This window comes from Mycteria americana, chromosome 6 (genome assembly GCF_035582795.1).
Source record: "Mycteria americana isolate JAX WOST 10 ecotype Jacksonville Zoo and Gardens chromosome 6, USCA_MyAme_1.0, whole genome shotgun sequence".
NCBI lineage: Eukaryota > Metazoa > Chordata > Aves > Ciconiiformes > Ciconiidae > Mycteria > Mycteria americana.
This window is the reverse complement of record NC_134370.1, coordinates 31281303-31298001: the sequence shown is the minus strand read 5'-3', so window position 1 is coordinate 31298001 and position 16699 is coordinate 31281303. Positions and strand designations below refer to the sequence as shown.

Below are 16699 nucleotides of genomic sequence, written 5' to 3'. Positions count from 1 at the left end.
ACACACATTTCTGTGTGCGCTGAACTTTTGAATGCTTGGGCTTGAAGCCTCCTATATGAGGTTTAAACCATCACCCGTGAGCACCTGTGCTGTACTGCCAGCTGGGACTAACCAGCTTGAACTAACCAGCTCTTGAACTAACACCCTGGGTGCAGTTTGAGTCTCTGGCAGAAACTGGGCTCGGTAGGACAGCTTGTTGCGACTACAGAAATTTTTGTGATTGTGTCAGGCTGCAGAAGACAGTCAGTCATGTTCAGTTTAGGATCTCTCATAGGCACACAGTGACCTGATTTTGCTGATAATGCTTTCAGAGGCTGACCAGATGGCATTGTGAACATAAGGTGCTTATCCTGCAGGCAAATCTCTGGCCTCTGCCACTCCCCTGTGGAGCATCAGCCTGAAAATGTGGAATTAAATCCCCACACCTGAAGATATTCACAGTCACTGCATCTCAAACACGCAAACAAACGTTGGCACAAAGGTTAAATGACAACTTGGACAAATCCATACCCAGACACTGAACTTTTCTAGCAGAGACTCCCACCACTGAGACATTAAAAACAGAAGTAATGTTGGGGAATTCCTTCTGTGCCGATAGCCCTGCTCTAAGATCAAAAGACAAAGCATGACGAGGCAGTTGTGTATTCAAAAACAACATAGGTCATCCAATGGCTGCCATAAGTCTTATAATACTGAAGGGCTACTGGGAACCACAGACATACATGGGATATGTACCATCTTTATTGCAACAAGAAACATCTTTATTAGAACTTGAAGGCTGTGCAATTTCCATGCTTGACAGCCGAATGCTCACAAAAACACAAGATACAAACAAATGCATTTGCCAGCTTGGAAAAGCTAAATTTACTACTTTATATAAGCATACAACTTGTGTACTTTGAAAAGCCACTGAGCAAATACGTTTCTCCTCAGGTAATGCCAAACAAATATACATAGAAATGAAAGGAAAACAAAAGGAACAACAGATGCCTGTAAGTGAAGCCACAATCAGATGGTAGGTCTGTTCTACCACATGGGGAAAATGGCCTGGTACATAAGAGTCAAAGTCTGTTGAGGAATCATCTTCAGAGGCTGACACATGACCTCCTGATACCCCTAGACAAGGCAAAAAAGCATGTTTGGGCAGCAGTCACAATTCCTGCTGAAATAATTTGAAGATTCCTGCTTTAGTTTGTTCAGTCAAGACTCACACAAGTAACATTTTTAACTTGAATAGCCCTCAACCTTTGGTGGAGGCCAGTGAGTAAAAATACTCAAGTGCATTGGATGATGTCCCTGCATCCCTCCAGAGACCCAGAGTATTTCTCCAATTGTGCTAATGGTCTTTGGGGCTTATGTTTTTGCTCTCAGAGAGAACATTTTGCCTGAAGGAGGATCGGAGAGTGTGGACCACAGTGGTTGGAGCGTGTGGGGCAAAGAGAAAAAATCATACAGCATTTTTCAGAGAAAAGAAATGGGCTTAAGCTCACATTAGAGAACAGAATCTTCATACCTGTTAGCAATGCTTTATACAGAGCTGTAAACACACACGACCATATTTTAGAGTAAAACCCTGCTGCAAATACATTTAATACCAAAAATGCTTTTTACATTTACTTGTCATTTGTATTCTACAGATTCCTTCTGCGAGCTAAAAAAGACAAAATAGGAATAAAATATGTTTGCCCAGTGATCAGCAGCAGAACAATCAAACACAGCTCCTTCACCAACCTCCTGACTCAGATCTTGTGAGAAGGACTGGCAGCTCCTTTATCCTTGATATAAAAATGCTATGCATGGTCAGCTCTTCAAAAATTGGAAGCTGAGAGTCAGATCTATCTAATCTCAAAACCAATCCAAAAATAAAGTAATAACAAGCACACAGAAGACCCAGAAATAGGTTCAATTGCTCAGTACAAAGGAAACATTGCCAATAAGAGAGCATGGCCATATGCAAGTGCCCATAAACTTGACCCTTGGGAATTGCATTTGCCTGTGTGGGTTATAATAGGCCTCTGACAGTCCCCACTCAACTCCCCCAAATTCTGAAGGGCACCGAGACCATTTCCATCATATGGAAAATTATGTTAAGAGAAACAGCAGTACTATGAGTACTGAGGGAAAAACTACTATTTGCAATTTGCCCAACAGCAGAAAAGCTTTCTACTCCTCATACGCACTAGAGGGAAAACCGAATTTATGAACATCCAAGTTATTCTGGTTTAAGGACTCACCCCAGGCAGAGAAATAGCAGCATATGCAGGGGACGGTTCGGGAAGGACAGCAGATACATGAGCGAAGACCCCAATCACTGCTAGTGATGTCAGTAGAGGGTGCTTCAGTTTCTGTTATTCAGCCCTTTGATATTACTCTTAGCATTTATTTCAAGCTCCAGTAAGTTTTATTTATTAAGGTGATGGCACAACGCAGGTGTCTTAAAAGAACAGCTGCCTTCTGGCTCCAGGAGGAAGAGATTTAATCTGATTAGCTTTAACACCTTTTCAGTATGCTGTTTAATAACCACCTGAAGGCATTCTTCTGGGAAGTTAAAGAACAGGCCCCTTCACTTTTAAAGCCAGATTTAAACCCCTAGAGGAGATATTGAAAAGCTTACCACTGTACTTGAATTTGGTCCTTCACCACTATTTTAACAACCTGCTTATCTAGTTTCTCAGCCCCTTCTAAATGATGAGCTCTTTCTCACTTGCTAGAAATTCACTTCCAAGTGGATTTCAAGCACTGAGAGCAAAGGCTGCAGGAAAAATCATCATGTGCCTAACTACAAACAAAATCCTTTTGTCAACATAAAATAAATCATTCATAGAAAAGGGTAAATATGCATATATACTGATAACTAGCAACAATAACACCAGCCCTTTCCCACCTTTTAGGCAATCCAAAAATGCAAACCAATGTGCTTCAGCCAGCTCTTCAGCCAGCTCTCCTCTTTCTCCTATCCGAGGAGCTAAATCCCTGTTTAGTGTAGAGGAATATGCAAGTGACACGAAGCCCAGTGGCAGCCAGACAGCTTTGCCGGACTCTTTAGCTGCCAGGCTAATGTTAACAAGATGAAGGAGCCTGAGTGAGTGAATAAACAGTACTGACTGAAGCCTTTCCCAAACAAAAAATAAAGTAATATACACTCATGTCCTATCTGTGAAAGGAGGGCCCTCAACCAAGTAAAGCGCTGGCAGGCAGATGCTCTTCACCCTGCTCTCAGTCTGCTCATTTCAACTGTGGAAGGGGTCCAGGAACCATCAGATGGGTTGGCCGAGGACAAGGCTTGCAGTATTTCCTTATTTCCATCGGGGTCATTTTGAAATGTATACCTGTAAAACAAAGATGGAAAGGAGAAAAAATGGAGAGAGATGTTTAATTGGGAGTGTGAAGAGTGGCACAAAACTTTAATATCTGAAGCTGAGCTGTGTTTGTATGGGCAGGCTTAGATCTTCAGTGATCTGAAAATAAAAAGGAATGTGATGGCAGTTTAGGGGTTTTTTTCTCTCCGTTAGATTGCTGGAGATCACCCATTCCCAGCAGCTTTTTTTCCCCTGTACCAAGGGTGCACAATCACTGAAAGTACGATTGCTGCTGCGGGAAGTTTCCACAGTCAGACGAAAGTCTTCGCAGGCCCAGGGGCAGTACTCTCTCCCTCCAGAGCTCAAGTCCCGCAGTCAACACATTACAGAATATCTTCCCCTTACTATCATCCCATTCACCATCTTTCCTGGAAAGAAGCCGCAGGCTGACATTGGCTTGAAACATTGGCTTGAAACAGTAATCGTTTCCGATGGAAGAACAAAGTTCTCGGAAAGCAGTGGTTTTGCTGCAAAAGAAGTAGCCAGTACGGTTAAATTATCCCCCGCCTTAAGCCACACCGAGTTAGCCTCCGAGGGGCTTTGCAGCTTCCCCCTGCACGCGCCCAGCCAAAGAGCAGCGGGGAGCGACAGAGAGGGGCGGCCGGCGCGCTCTGCCCGCGCGCTGTTTGAAGCGGGCCACAGCCCCCTCGGACAGACAGCAACGTGGAAGCACCAGATCACGCGGAAATCTTGTAACAGCGATACCAACGTCGCGCGGTTCCGGTCCAGAACTGCATCTGAAACAAAACGCTGCGTTTGGCTTTGGGCGGTTGCTGCGTTAGGCCTAAGCTTTTGCATCTGCAGTAAGAGTCGAAAGGGGTTCTGATCAAGCTTTTTCACATAAGCAGATTTGTGAGAGAGAAGCGGTCACGTGCAGCAGGCAGGCGTGCCCTGTATGAAAGCAAACAAAGAGCAATGCCGGACCGAAAAGAGGTCTGGCTGCCGCTGGGGAGAGGAGAGGGTTACAGGCTGGAGTGCTCGGAGAACCAGGGAAGAGTCCAACAGGGGGAAGCAACGATCATCGACTATTATTGGGTCTGCAAGAGAAAGGCATTTCAGATTCCCTTTGTAGGAGATCTTTGTGGTGAATTTACAGGTTTTAATGGAGTGCTTCCTTTGTACTTCTTTCTCCCTCTCAGCATAGTACTTTCTATTGCTCTGCGAGACAAGTATTTTGCCCATGGGAAACAGCAGCCTGCTTTCAAAGGAATATTCTCTTTGGAAGCACTTTTTATCAGAGAGATTTCATGCCTGTTGCATGAAAAAAAAGCCTGAAACACCTGCTGTTTTGTCAGATAGCAGAAGGTAGCTCAGATTGAAAAGTAATAGCTATGCTCATCGCATGAAATCTCAGTACTTTGGAAAGGTTGTAGGTTCAGCCAGGTAGGACACATGATCTGTCTCAGGCCAAGAGAGAGGAGAGCCGCCTCTGTGCGTTCAGCATCGCACTCTCCAGTCCTTCTGGATGGGCTGGGAACCCCCTGTTGTTGCTGTGGATCATTTATAGCTGAAGCCCTCAGTTGCTACTACACTGCCAATTAAATAAGAAAGGAGCCCCAGGCAGCTATAAACCCCTGACCCACAGGCATAGATCTGCAATGTCTTCACCGCCCCTGATGCCAACGGGACTCTGCCTATAATACAAACACGATTCAGCACTGGGAGACCGGAAAGAAAGGAAAGGCGCCAGCTAAAGGAAACCTGCAGAGAAAAACAAGGATTTCCACCTAGGTTACCTAAATACAAAAAGGAATAAATCATTTAAGGTACTTTGTGAGCTGGAATGAATTTGCTGCGAACTTCAAATTAGTAATTTTATGACGAAAAGATTAGAAGAGGGTAAATGAGCAAATAGGAAATGGACTATTTTAGATCAAATTCTGTACCTTTAATGAAAGTTATCAGCTAGCCATTTTAATGAATTTAGAAGCTTTAAGATTTAAAATGTTATTGTAAAGAGTATACCTAATCCTTTTATCCTAGACTTGTTCATGGTTCAGCTTTTTTTACTGGGGTCTCACTGAAACCAGGGACACTATGGACATACAGAAAGAAGCAAACTGAGTGTTTTCGGACTAGTGATGGTACCGAATCACCATAGTAAGGATAAATGAAAGCGGACAAGATTGCTAAAACTATCGTATTCATACAGTGAAAGCACTGATATGATGGCAGAAATTCCAATAACTGCTTTAAAAAACACTGATTCTTTCTGCAGGAAATCTTCCTTTTGCTATCAAAAGTAGCTCTAACTAGAACTGGAAAATTAGATCTAATTCTGCCATTGTGCATCTGAACAAGAAGCTAAGTTAACTCCCAGCTGACTTACTCCCTCCTTGCATTTTCTTGTTCCAGAGCCAAGCAAAGGAAGCTGGTGGCAGCCTTGTGCAGGTACACAGGGTGTTTTAAGTAAACAAAAAGATACACAGGCAGGGAATGCTGAGCTTGTAGCTGGCCGTATTTGCAACTGACTACCAGTTCACAGCGAGGCACCAGCCAGCCAGAAAACAAGGAAAGAAAAAAGAAAAAACACCAACCAACGGTAGAGATTGGTTTTCTGAAAGGACAATTGTACCATTTGAAACTCCCATCCAGAATGCGGCTACTTTAAAAAGCAACAAAATCCTTTGCCCTCACTTTGAAGGCTATGGCTTTTCTGTATTCCCCCTTAGAATACATGGTCTCAAAAGACTAGAGGGTGGCCCTCCCCTTCCACTTGCTCTAGGCAGGGAACGCATTTGGCTAGAAAAGACTTCCAAGTACTTCAATGCAAGTACACTTTTACTTCTGCAGTCTTTAGACACCCATATTTAGGACAAATTCCATCTCGGGTAAATCTTGTTCCTGGTAGGGCTGTGGGTTCAAAAATTGAATTTTTAGGAATTTACAGAATCACACTTTGGTTGATCTCTCAAAACACAGAGATGAATGCAGCCACAGATAGGTGGTGACGGAATACAGCAAGGCAAATCCCCCATAAAACTTCACTTCCGCAGCCTCTGTTCTTATCAGTGAGGAACTATGCTATGCTGCTATTCTTCCTGCCCTCAAGAGTAAGACCTTCTACGAAGCAGGATCTGATACGAACACTTTGTGCTTTGATCAGACTAGATCGTATTTCTCTTGATTGTTTTACACTGTGAGCATTAAATGGAGTCTCTTCTACTCTTATTTCTTCCCAATTCAAACACACAATAAGTTGATTGAGAAAAGAGAAAATTTCTCAGTGGTACAATGAAGATAATACTCACCTGCATGGAAAATTCTGCAAAGTTTGCAGATGAAAAAACCTCTAAGTGCTGTGATTTATCTATAATGATTACCTAATTAATGTAACAAAACTGTAAATCTTATTACCTTTATGTGCTCTTTTGTTGACTTTGGGTAGTTTTGAGCAGCAGACTTTTTTAACTTTCTGACCTAAGGGTGAAAAATAATACATTATCACTGGAGACAGATAATGCAAATAGCTGTGCATATACATTAAACGGGTTAGAGTCCACAAACATTTTGACTACCGTGTTTACCATTGAAATCCTTGAACAGAGAGATCTGTGAAACAAAGGATCATCATGACTGATTTTTACATCTGTGCATAGCTTTGTCCCTAGCATGGAACAGGAATTAATTTCTTTGTTTCCATCATTACTAGTAGATACACCAGATACGTTGTGAAGATTTTTTAGCCTTTGAAGTGTCACATATTGGCAGGCAATACAAGCAGCAAATTCTAGCTGTTTTAACCTCAGAAAGAGACTCTGCACTCTTTTTATAGTTACATCACTTAATGAAAACATAAAAGACTACCAAGAGGAAAAAAGGGTATCTCTGTATCCACATGCACAGGAGTGTAGAATAAATTGTTCTAGTTGGGCAAAGCCGTTTAATTATTCCCTCCCTCCTAGACCTAAATAAGTGAGCTGTTGATTGCACTTGACACATTATGTGCTGGACACATTAAAGGCAGAAGAAAGGTTAACTCTAGAGCAGGGCTGGAGCAGAAAGGACGAGGTAGGTGATTTGTCATCAACAAAATCTCACATATGCTCAATGTTTCTGGAAATCCCCGTGGCACAGTTCCACAGCCAAGGCTAGTCATGATGGCTGCTCTAGCATGCAAGAGGTTTGAGGTGTCTTGTCACCATCGTTTCATTCTGATGTAACAGGTTTTACATAAAAAGTACATTCATCTTGCACACCCAGGCACTCCTACTTTCCCATCAGTGTGTTTGTGGATAAGGAACAGTGCCCTTTTTACGCTTCCTCCCCACCCTCTGCCCCAGTGAAGCCCCAACCCCCTAGGATGCACATTAACAAAAAGGGAAGGTTATTACAGGATCCTGTGTGTATTCATTTGGGTTTTATTGGGTATTGCTGCCTCTTGTCCTTCCTGGACAGGCTTCTGCTATGCTCCTGAAGACACATCTAGAAATTCTCCAACTCCCTTTGCACTGTTCCTTAAGTTTCCCTCAAGAGGCCTAGGAAGCCTGAATGAATAGAAGTAGAAAATGCAAAGGGAGCAGAAGGACTTCAGGTACCACAGCTCTGGCAAACAGCTCTGCCACTCAGAACAGACTCTCGTAAATGAGAAAACTGGGCAGCTGACTTGACTAGTTTGAAAGACAGCTTCCACACGTTTCTCCGCACTCGTATTTAGACGTAACATGATTCTTATGTGGTTTCTAGAAAATGTGAAGCATGGCAAATCTGCTGCTCCTGACCTTTGGATTTAGCTTGTGTGTTTTTCCTTATCTTATATTCATTCTCTATGTCTTGTGTAAAATAAACACTATGAAACAATCATGGCGGGTCTCAGATTTACAATATCAAACATCAAATCTGAACAGGTAACTCTAAAAGTTACACCTTTCCATTTAAAAACCCTACTAAATTATCTCCCTGCAAACCCAGAATGACATCTCCAGAGATGTAGCTATAGACAGAGAGAAAACCCTCTGTTTTTAAGATTAAAACTACTCTGTGAATTTGCATGCTTTGGAATACTGCAAAATGGTAACTGGGTGCCACAAGGTAATACGGCAATTAAAATGTGGAATATCAGTGGTTAGTAGAAAAAAAAAAGGCCAAGACTAATTGAAGGTCAGAAGAGCTACTCTCACCTGTTTCACTGTTCTATAAAGAACTCCTCATTTACTCCAGTTCTGGTGACCTGTTTCATATTCCCTTGTTCCATAAGGGTAGAAACTTTCCATTAAAGTGTTTCTCCCTAGTCAGAAAATACATTATTTTTATATTGCAGATGGTTATCCACTGGAAAAATATAACAGGAATTTTTTCCAGAGGAGCAGGTTTCAGAACACAGATTAAGGTAAAATTAATCATGCTGTACTACATGCAACAGGCAATAACAGAGAGGAAACACTACTGTACAAACCAAAGCATTGCTATGCAGCCACATTCTGCTGTTCAAGTCCTTTCCTAAATTCATTCTCTCCTTTCCAGTTGTCAAGCTGTTCGTTTTCTTTAATTAAACTCAACAGAGAATAAGCATTTTATATCACAAAAGGAAAGAAGAGCAAGAGACAGTTGCGTTAGAAGAATATACTGTACCTTCTGCGGTAAAGGCGTTGAGGCACAAAAGAAAGACAAACAAAAAGCCATAAAGCGCCAGGAGCTTCATCCTTCCAACTAGCCACAAGATGTTTTCAAGGAGGCTGAAGGAGAGTTCTGGTCTGCCTCCGGTGCAGCCGTACCTTTTTATAAGGTAGATCGAAAGGAATGCGGTGTTCAGAATGGGTGGAGATTTGGCCTTTGTATTGCACTTCAAGCGATGAAAAGAAACAGCCCTTCCTATTACAAGAAGCAGTTTACTCAAAATCGGGCAGCAGTTACCTGCATTAGAGTGTCCTACCAGTTAAAAAGGAGCACCTGGCTGTGAGTATTAGAGTATGCAGGGATGCTGTGGTGCAGAGTGTTTGTCCTGTGGTTCACAGCAGGTGAACCTCCTTAGGTGACCTCACGTGCTCCTTTACGTGCTTTGGAAAGGCAGAGAGCTCAGCTGAAATGAAGCTGTGTGGACAGTGAACTGGAACTGAAAAGGCAAACCAAAACCACAGTGTTTAAATCAAAGCAATTGCTGATGTGTTGTTAACATAATTAACAAGACAGCTGGTTAAGCAGCAGATTTCTGAGTTTATTATTAACTTCTCAGTATCTGTTATATCTTGATAATTAAGTCTGTTGCAGAGATCACAGTTAACAATCAAGATTAAGAAGTCCATCAAATTCAACACAGTATCAAGGTTCAGAGACCACGCATTAAAAAAAAAAAAAAAAAAAGTACTTCAAGCAGGGATCAACTGCAGAGCTGAGTCTCTTAAGTAAGGCAAAAGTTTAGGTTTGGCCGCATCTGATTCTCCCAGCTTATTCTGATGAGATTTGGGTCTCGAATACCAGAACATACTATGAGCTATGTAGCCTTCAATGCTGGGAGCGGTACCTGCAAGCCGCTTGGCCTTGGAATTGCAGCAGGACAGAAGGCTTCACTCTGGTGCACATACATTGCCCTCTCCCCTCCGATCCCAAGTTTCAAAGGTTTCATATTTCAGGTTTTGAATTTGGCTTGTTTCTTGCACCGGATCAGCAGCCTTCCAAATCCGGTCACCCCTTTATCTACCAATTTTAGCTGAAAAAGCTAAATTTCTACATTCCTACCTAGCAATATCCAAATATTCCGAAGATCGCTAATGCCTGACAGTCTTTTTTTGCCCAGGCTGACATTAGCAAGACTCTAGGATCAAATCACTAACAACACTTGCTACAGATAGTATTATCTTCAAAGTGCTTATGAACAGCCCTGCCTCACCATTGGCACACCTCAATAGTTCAGACTGTAGTAAGGTTTTTAGTTCACGTCTCTACTAAACTTCTCAGAAAGTACTTTTACAGTTCAGTCGATGCAGAGAAAAATGAATGGGACAAGAGAGCTCATCAATGTTGTTTTTAGGATCTCAGGCTTCTTTTGAATAGTTGAAACATACGGATGCGAGCCCTCATCTTGTACTTTTAAAATCAACATTTTTGCTGGTTAACACAGAATCAATCCTTTAATTTGTAGAGAAGTTCTATACTCCCCTCTAAAAGGGCAACAGTCATTACTATTACCAAAGTAGATTTTGTCAGTTAAGCACTTTGTAAAACGAACTAGTTACATAAAATATATAAACTCGAACTAGTTATGTAAACTGGAAGCATTATAGGAAGGACTTTTTGACATGGAAACATCTCTGCAGTACATTTTATTAAATGAATCAAATTTACAGCTTCAGTGTACCAACAGAAATATTACATTGCTTTGGATGAACTCTAAATAGAGAAGAAAGTGTGGCCCATAGAGCTTTGAGCACAGAATGAAATCTAAGCTGGTAACAGCAGAATTTCTTCAGCCTAGCTTTCCTGAAATAATCTCTTCCATTCAGTCAGCAGTCTTCCATTTTAGCAGACCAAGGTTGATTTGTTACCAAAGAATTTCAGACTTGCATTTGTGCTAGTTACATGGCACAGCCCATCCCCCTCCAATTCAGGAAAACCTTTGACTGTATTTCTGTCCAGTCTTGCTCAGGAAAGCACTCACTTCATTTTAACGACATGGCAAGTGACTTTCCTGTATAGGGTGTTAACCTACACCAAGATCTCAAGATGGAAATTCTCCGTTTTCTAGGCTAAGTGATACTCTTGTAAAGATGTGGTAGTTACCCCTTAACTCCTGTACCACCCGACATCAAAGCTGAGGATGAGAGGGGGCATGGGGAAGAAAATGAGATTTTTAGATAGGACATGTGACTTTACAAACTATTTTCATTCTTCCACATCTTAAGTAAAATTTTATTAATTAAACAGAAGAAAAACAGACTAGATGGTAGTTCACTGTCAGCAAAGCTACTGCAAAACACAAGAAGGAAAGGTACAGGCAGGCAGCAAGTCATGCTGAAGGTCTAGCACAGCATGCAGCCCTTGCAATTATCTCCTTACTGGTGACTAAAAAGGACAGAAACAAGATGGTTTTCTGCTGGTTTTGTAACATCTTTTCTTTCAAAATATCCAGTGAGAGATTTTGAGCAATGACAATCTCACTGCATATACCAAATATCTGCAGAGATAGCAGAGAACAAGGAGACACGATCTTTTTCAAGTGAAAAAAACCAACAACCAACTAAACTGAGCATGTAAAACAGAGCTGGGAAATTTCATGGGCTAGCCAGCCTACTTGCTAAGGTTTGCAGAAGACCCGAAATGTCAATAAGGCTCACGAAAGGATAGGTAGGAGAGTCATTTTTCTGCAACATTCAATTCAGGCTGGCTGAATAGTGGTAGCGCTGAAGCAAGTACGTATCTCACTTAGTGACTACAGTATTTTATCTCCATTACACTTTCTGAGAAAGTTCTAGGCAAACTCATGTATACATGATGACATTGCACATACAGGACAATAATCATCATCACAAAGGGAGACTAGATACAAGCAGTTAGAGATTCTCAGTATGGCTCCGATAATTACGAAAGTAAAAAACTATGTATGCCTAATTCCACAGAACTCAACCCACTGCACTTTTAAATCTTGAATCAAATATCACTTAAATCTTGAAGCCTTTAATTGTTTTATGTATTTAAGCCTGTGAAATCGTAGGGAATTACGATATCCTAAATTTTAGTCTTGTTAAAGTCAGCGAGGCTTTTTCTACCAAGTTGACTCCAAGCCAAATTCTCCATTATGTTTTTGATGGTTTTTGTTGTTGTTGTTGTTGTTGTTTTGTGGGGTGGTTTGGCTTTTTTTTTTGTGGGGTTTTTTTGTTTGTTTTTTTTGTTTGGAATCCCAGGTCCTATATGTGTTTTAAGATGTATCACTACATATGCTTCTAGTTGAATTCATTTGGCTTTTTTACAGACAAAAATTGTACACTGAACACATGACTGAACGATTTTTTCCAAAAGCTGTATTGCTTTGGTTTTCCTGGAGGAAAAAGAAAGGAAAAGTCTTGCTTTACTGACAAGTCAATTTTGTGACTTAACATAACTACATATAGGTAGCAACCATGTGAACAGAATGTTTTAATGGTAACCCAGAAAAAAAAAAAAAGGTTTGTAATCAAAAGACGTAGTCTCTCTAACGATAAATGGTTAAAGCTCTCATGCAAAAAAATCTTGTTACTTATTCTGACTGTTTTAATGCTTTTTGCTCCCCAAAACAATTTTCATTTCACTATTTTAAAGTGGTTATTTCTCAATCTTACACTCAAGGTCTTCTCATGCTTCTCTTCAAGAACTACCATCTCTCCCCACCCCAAGAATGACTCTGTGGATATTTGCATATCTTTGTCAATAACAGAAAAATAAAAAAGGAAAATCACATCACTGAGTGCATCTCAGCTCTGCCTCTTAAAATGGCAGCTGCCTCACCCAACTGGCTTTCTTCCTTAAACATAAAGGTGAACTAGAAATGAAAAAAAGAAAAAAACCCACCAAACAACCTCCCTCATAAAAGGCACATATTAACTCAAACCTACGGAGACTTTATACCCAAAGAATTTTGCATGTATTTCTAGCATTGAATAGAACCATCACCTTCTCTTCCTGTGTGCATGATAAGAAATAAAAAAATGAATACAGAAGAGGAAGGTAACCAGGTAAGATGGGAAATGAGTTGCATAAGAGAACCTCATCACGTGATGGCTACTGTTATTTCCAGCTATGTTCATTTAATTAATCTGGAAAAGTGCTGGAATGTTAAATGCACTACAGCTGCTGCCAACACCTACCTCAAAAAGGGAAACATTTTTCTTCTGGAATATTTACAACAGAATATTGGCAACAGGAGTGTTTACAAAGACTTGTTTTTGTAAATATAGATAACCACACTGTAACTTTACCATCCACCCTAAGCAAGAAAGCACGTGCTACTTGGATGCCTCAGTTGTTTTCTGCTTGGAAGAGGCAGGCTGCTACTCGGTCTCCTCTGTTGCAACAATCCAAGCCTTCCAGCTACTGTGATGGGAAATGAGGCAAACCTCTATGCTTATCACTGCACGCCCAAACACCCCACCGAGGGGAAACGGAGCAGGTGGTGGGAAGCACTGCTCTCTGCCCAGGAGAACAGTTTTAAATGGTTTGCACTTCTGCCTTTCAGCCTGCTCTTGTATTTCTCATTCTGAGTTTGGAGAAGCCAAACCAACCGCTTGCTTGAAAGCTATTGTGCCAAAAAGAGTACCAAGGACTTCGCCGGATGAGTCTGAAATATTGCCCGCAAAGCTCCAAGCCTGCTTGCTGCCAAGGGAGGCCACCACTATCTCCACAGCTTTGGTTGAGCAAATAGAAAGATGTTACCTGCAAAGTGTTTTTGGCCCTCAGACCAGAGAGGATCAGTGATCGCTACTCCAGAGCATGGCAGAACAGTCAGTTTCTGTATTTTCTCTTCTCCAATGTGTACAGCATCTACAGCCTAGATACTCTCATCCATTCTGCTGAAGACACATCACCTTCTATAAGAGAAACCATCCTTAGTCTTATGTTCTTTGATTCTTCATCTTTATTTCACATAATCTGCCCATAACCTTTGCCATTGCTGGCTGCCCGCATCCCCTACTCAGCATGTCTGTGCCAGTAATTACGCTCATTTACGTTAGATTTTAAATATCTCCTCACCTGGTGTTCATAGTCACCTCCAGTTTCTGCCCTCGAGTCTTCTCTTTTCATACTTTCTTCCCTTCTGCCACTCCCCTGCCTGTTTCTCTCTCCGTCATCCAGTTCTGCCCCAGTCTCCTTTTTCCTTTACTATGACCTGGTAATAGGTGAACGATATTTTTTGTTGCAACTGTTTAACTGACTCCCCCCCCCCACTTAAGCTGTTTTTTTTCCAAGGCACGAGTCTGCTTTTTGGCAGAACTATTTTGACTTTTCAATAAAATACAAGTGCATGAAAACCTAAGTGTTGTTCTTTTTTTAACCAGTCTCAACTCATATACACGCTTAGACTCTACCATCATTCCTCATAGAGAAAGTTCAAGCATAAAGTTTCCCACTCACCACGTGGGCTAAATTGTCCATTCAGGATAATCTCGCGTAATACGTTGTGGCTAGAAACCTGCTGCCGCATACACCCAGCTGAAACAAGTTAGCTTTTGAAATCTTGTAAGAAGTCGGAGCTCTCCATTGCGGGACAGAAAGGTTTGTCCCGCCATCACCAGTCTCCCCACCGAGCCGAAGCCGCTCTCGCCTGCTGCCAGGAAGCCCATGCCCTCGCCGGCCGCAGCAGCAGCCCTGTTTCGGATTCACAGCACACCCTTGCTACCTGGCCTATTCAGCACAACATTCACCTTGCCGCAGCCATGCCAGCTCCCACCAACTGCCTTCCCAAAACCCACGTATTCCAAGGCTACTTTCCCGTCCCTCCTCATGACTGCAGTTTTCCATTCCTTTCCTTTTTTTGTATAAGCGAGCCTTGTGTTCTGTATACACCAACAAATACGTCCACATGCTTCAGAGTGACATGCCTAATTATGGCTGGAAGGCCAAAAGTGGCTCAAGATAATGTGGGGTTTGGTTTATTTGTTGGTGGGGCGTTTTTTGTTGCCATCTACTCAAGTGTTTGTTAAAATCCCCTGCTTTTCAAGGGGACTTTCAGTATGACAAATACACTAAGGAACAATACAGCTATGGCAAAAGTTGAGCCTGTAATTAAATTAGCATCTCGCAGACTGGGACTACAATGGACTGTAGTATGCCCCGATGCACTATGGAAGACATTGATTTAAAGTGCTTCAAATAATAAATTTTAAATTATGATTTAAAAAAGCAGATTTTAATATCCACTCCTAATCTTGTTTCACGTTTGTACGCATTCATTATTTCCCTAAGGAAAGGTTGATCAAAATCGGTTGATATAACCATAACCGTCACATGAATTTTTACAAAATATGGCCTTTGCCTACAAGGCACTACCACTTTTTGCTTACCTGAAGAGGTACAAACACTTCTTTCCACATTCGCAGAGCTCAGTACATGCTTATTCTGCTTTGAATATTCACAATTTTAATAGACTAGATTCACCTACTAGAGAATTAGGTAAGTTTTTAACTTGTGATTTTTGCAAGGCTCTGCTCACTTAACTCCTGCCTATACAGCTGACAGTCTCCCCGTTTCCCTGGCATTCATGAATTCCTTGCTGTGGTGGTAGGATGAGTTATTCCGAGTTATTCTTTGATGCCACCAGCTCTACCCTTCCTTCCTCCCTCCACTGCTAAGATCCTATGCAGGTGTTGGTTCTCCGTTACCTAGGCTAGGATAAACGCCTGCCTTTACCAGAAGAGCTGATTTTTCTTCCTTCCAATTTTTATCCCTGCTGCTCCTTCCTAAGTCATAGAATAGCGGTAGCAGGGGGGTTCTTGACTGCATCTTTGTCAGAGCTCTTCTTCTGCCGTATGCCCCTGACTACGTTGCCTTCTTTCCCAAAGGGCACACATTTAGTTGGCTATCAAACACGCTCTGCCTAGTCCTGTAACTGCTGTTCTTGAAAGCACATTCAGCTCACACCGGCTAATTTTCCATTTCCTTCCTTTTCAGCACTGCAGCCAGTGCTTCTCTGTTGTTATTTATATGTATACAAAAAGGACAACTGGCACACCTAATTTTGACCATAAAACTCCGTGGGATTTTTTGCAGGTCCAGGCATGACTCAATGATATGTAAACAGAATATGGCTAAAAACTCCCCACCTTTCGCAGGAATTCCATATTTTGTTACGTGTGCCAAAGAACATTAAAGACAAGGCATATGTTTATCCTGCAAGTGAATTAAAATCTGATCCTAAATATTGACTACAGCTCATGTTTTGAAGGATTTCCACGATGTTTCAAGTAATTCTACTTTAAATCATGATCTAAATAAGAATCTGCACAATTTTTAATAATTTACTTCAACTTTTTTTAACAAGCCTATAAATCGGTTATTTTCCTAAGAAAGCGTTCTTCACAGTCAGCTGGTATAAGCAAGAAGGCCAGACCTGACTCATGTACCCATTTTCAGTTTGCACAGCAGAATACAAGATGAAATTTAGATATCACCTTATGAAGATATTTAAGGTGATTAGCTTTGCAATTTTCATCCGACTTGCCCCACTTCTAACACTGCTGGAAGGTGTAAGGTAATATGCACGGGGTTTCCTGAAACCTATATAATAGTACACCTATAAACCAATAACACTTGGTATGCCTGGTGCCTTTACACAACTTGAATTGCTCTGCAAAAGTCAAGGATGATTCGTCCCTATTTCTGCTGACATTAAAGAGCAGGACAATTTTTTTAACTCTTCAATATTTGAAAAGGAT

General features: G+C 41.5%; 1 long non-coding RNA gene across 1 annotated transcript; it reads right to left on the bottom strand.

The window, feature by feature from the left end:
* Positions 1 to 857: 857 nt before the first annotated feature.
* Positions 858 to 13944, bottom strand: LOC142410945 (uncharacterized). Its single transcript, XR_012776069.1, has 3 exons — positions 13701 to 13944; positions 6717 to 6779; positions 858 to 3329 (listed from the first exon to the last, which is right to left on the bottom strand). It is a non-coding gene; the product is annotated as an uncharacterized LOC142410945 (long non-coding RNA).
* Between the last annotated feature and the right edge of the window lie 2755 nt (positions 13945 to 16699).